Source organism: Rattus rattus, chromosome 3 (genome assembly GCF_011064425.1).
Source record: "Rattus rattus isolate New Zealand chromosome 3, Rrattus_CSIRO_v1, whole genome shotgun sequence".
NCBI lineage: Eukaryota > Metazoa > Chordata > Mammalia > Rodentia > Muridae > Rattus > Rattus rattus.
Genome location: NC_046156.1, coordinates 220,743,468 through 220,747,748, shown reverse-complemented (window position 1 = coordinate 220,747,748; position 4,281 = coordinate 220,743,468).

Here is a 4,281-nt window from a genome sequence, read left to right as displayed (position 1 = left end):
TTTGACAAAGAAAATAAAACCATCCAGTGGAAAAGATAACATTCCAACAAATGGTGCTGGTTCAACTGGAGGTCAGCATGTAGAAGAATGCAAATTCATCCATTCTTATTGCCCTAAACAAAGCTTAAATCCAAGTGGAACAAGGACCTCCGCATAAAATCGGAAAGAATCTCAAAGAAATCTCAAAGAAATAAAAAGAAAAAGTGGGGAAGAATCTTTATCACATGGGCACTGGGGAAAACTTCATGAATAATACACCAATGACTTATTCTCTAATTCAAGAATTGACAAATGGGACCTCATAAAACTGCAAAGCTTCTGTAAGGCACAGGAAACTGTCATTAGGACTAAACAGCAACCAACAGATTGGGAAAAGATCTTTACTAATCCTACATTTGATAGAGAGCTAATATCTGAAATATACAAAGAGTTCAAGAAGTTAGACTTCTTGAGAGAGCCAAATACCCCTATTAAAAATGGGGTACTGAGCTAAACAAAGAATTCTTAGCTGAGGAATATCGAATGGCTGACAAGTCCCTAAAGAAATGTTCAACATCCTTAGTCATCAGGGAAATACAAATCGAAACAACCCTGAGATTCTACCTAGCACTATTCAGAATGGCTAAGATCAAAAACTCAGGTAAGGATATGAAGAAAGAGGAACACTTCTCCATTGTTCATGGGATTGCAAACAGGTATAACCACTTTGGAAATCAGTGTAGAGGTTCCTCAGAAAATTGGACATTGCACTACCTGAGGATCCAGCTATATCTCTCTTGGGCATATACCCAAAAGATGCTCCAACATACAACAAAGCTGCTTGCTCCATTATGTTCATAGCAGCCTTATTTGTAATAGCCAGAAGCTGAAAAGTACCCAGATGCCCATCAACAGAGAAATGAATACAGAAAATGTGGTACATCTACACAAAGGAGTTCTACTCAACTATCAAAAACAACTTCATTGAATTCATAGGCAAATGGTTGGAAGTAGAAAATATCATCCTGAGTTAGGTAAACCAATCACAGAAAAACACATATGGTATGCATTCATTGATAAGTGGATATTAGTTAGCCCAAAAGCTAGAATTCCCCAAGATACAATTCACAGACCACATGAAGCTCAAGAAGGACGATCAAGTGTTTGGGTGCTTAACTGCTTCATAAAAAGGGGGAACAAAAATTTACATAAGAGGGAGTATGGGGGCAAAGTTTGGAGCAGAGAGTGAAGGAATGGCCATTCAGAGCCTGTCCCATATGTGGCATACACACACACACACACACACACACACACACACACATATACATACACAGCCACCAAAACTAGGTAAGATTGGTAAAGCGCATGCTGACAGGAACTGGATATAGATGTCTCCTGAGAGGCACAGTCAGAGTGTGTCAAATACAGAGGCAAATGCTAGCAGCAAACCTTTGAACTGAGAATGGCATCCCTGTTGGAGGAATTGAGAAAGGATTGAAAGAGCTGAAGGTGCTGCAACCCCATAAGAACAACAATGCCAACCAACCAGAGCTCCCAGGGACTAAACCACTAACCAAAGACTATACATGGACTCCATGGCTCCAGCTGCACATGTAGCAGAGGATGGCCTTCTTGGGCACCAATGAGAGGAGAAGCACTTGGTCCTGCCAGGTGGAATCCCCAGTGTAGGAGAATGTGAGGGGATGGTTGAGGACAGCAATACTCCAAAGAAGGGGAATGGGATGGAATAGGAAGCTTTCCCGGTTATGTCCAGTAAACCGGTAAAGGGAATAACATTTGAAATGTAATTAAATAAAAAAAAAAATTGGTCCTTTAAGGGAGATTCATAAAATTAGAAAGCCTTAACCAAATGAATAAAAACACACAGAGAGAGGATCCTTAGTAAACGAAATTATAAATGAAAATGGGATAAACAACAGAGAACAAATACTCTGGAAATCTAGAGTATCTCAAGACTATACCTGTACTCCACCAAACTGGAAAATCAAAAAGAAATGAGTAATTTTCTTGAGATATGCAACCTAAAAGTTATATTGAGATCAGATAAGCAATATAAACATATCTCTAACTGTCAGACCATCCCAGGCCCAGGCAGTGTTTACCCCCTGCTGAGCCTTGCTGAAATGTGAAAGCCTTTGTTGTTTAGAAAGACACTTCCTGGCCTTTGCTGTTTGGCCATGGATGGTAATACCTGGGGGGTAACATCTTTGATGTCCGATTTTGGTTTCAGTTTCTGTTTTCCTGCTGAGAATGTAAACCCATTTTTCCATTGTGCTTTTTGAGATTTTCCACCCAGTGAATTTGGGGTATATATACTGTGAACCTCAGTAAAGCTTTGGCATTCTAGGAACACTAATGACCTGAGTATATCTTTTTCTTAAATCCTGCAGGCCTACGCCCAGTTCTCAGTAAAGTGATGGTGGGGGCACTGTCAAGTGGAGGCCCCACTGAGATCAGAAAAGAGAGGAGTCCCTACGCATCTTTCCAGAAGGTGGCTGGCAAAGTGGAAGGAATGTATTGGGTGAATGGCATCACAAAGTTGGGTCCCAGTTACCAGGATACAGTGAAGGACACCATGGGAATTGAAAGTTCTTGGGAAGGAAAGTAGAAAAGATTTAGGACAGAGGTAAATAAACCTTGTAAAAATGGACAAGGTAATGGTAAATGGTAAAGTTTGTGTGTGAGTGTGTGTGTGTGTGTGTGTGTGTGTGTGTGTGTGTGTGTGTTTTCTTTTAGAGTTATCCTAAAATCTAGAGAAGTAAAGTCAATTCTCATAGATGCTTTTAGTCTTTGGACCCTGACTAGAGACAGTTTACACCCTAGACATGACAGAGAATGGGTTTGAGAAAAACAGTCCTCTCTGATTCTCTGAGGAAGCTTTGGCGAATGATAAGAAAAATGAACATAAGCTTTTTTGGAGCTCTCCTAAGGATAGAAGAAGGTGGGAGATGTCCTGACTCCTTGCTGGGTCCTATTGGAGAAATGCTTATTTCTAGTTCTGGATCCTTTTAGGTAGGATATTTGGGTCCCTTTGGTGGGATACCATCTAGTTCTCTCTCTCTATGTCTATTGTCTGTCCTTTCTGCACCAAGCTGTCCATGTCTGTCAGTTTATGTTTGCAATTTTTGTTTCTCGTTGCTTGAATATTTTGTGTTTCGTGTTCGGAAGAAAAAAAATGGTTAAAACTTTAAATGCTGGTTGTTCACACCTTGATTTAATTTTAACTCGTTTCAAAAATGAATAAATAAATAAATAAATAAATAAATAAATAAATAAATAAATAAATAGCAGTTTCAATTGGCCTTTGGAGCCCTGTACCTCTAGCTAGGAGTCTTGGTCAGCTGGAGAAGAGCCCCCCACCACAACCCCAGGGGCTGAGTATCTGCACAAGCTGATCTTAAAGGGTTGTTTCTCTTAGAAAAATTTCTGACTGTGATTATTGGATTTAGCAGGTGACAAGGTGCTTCTCTTAAAATTACAGCTAGAAAAAGTAGGAATTGTGTTTTCTCTAATTATTAAAGATATGTGTATCCACTTCATTTTTTGCTTCTGATTAGTTTTAAATGTATAAATATGCTGTACATGTCTTGGTTGTAGATTATTGGCTTTTAAGTTATTGCATACGGTTAAAAATTTGTAACATTGGTAACAGAAAGTTGGCTTAAAAACTGGTAATTTGGAGGGAGTCATTCTAGACAACACGTGACATAAGCCAACCCAGGCAAACAGGTCTCTAAAGATACCTCTAACTTGGGAAATATTCGTGTAGTTCTTATTCTAGAAACCAGAGTTATAAAAGATAAGATTTAGGGAAGTATCTCTTTGAGGTATTGGAGGCTGTACCATTGTGCATTCATGTGCAGGAATTGGCAGTCAAACTTTATATCATGAGGGATGGACTTGGTGTTTTGGAGAAAATAGATTTTAGAAACTAGATTGTTTGTTGGGGGTTGTGGTTTGCTTTCCAGAGTTGTGGTTGTGCTCTATTGTTACAAGGGAAACTTAAAGATTGTAATTAAATTGCCAATGTTACATTGGCTACAGTTTGCAGTTTGATCATAGACAGGCTCAAGATTCTAACTCACACATATTTAATTAAGAAAAAAAATCAAACAGGTAGAGGTTGTTGCAGGATTTATGAAGGGTTGATGAGGCTATGGAACTTCTAAGAAGGCTACAGCCTCTTTTCTCACTCCAACTGCCATTTCAAGAAATACATATAAATTATTATGGATGTGGAGGATTATTTTATGCTGTTTCTTTACATCCTTGTGATTGTGA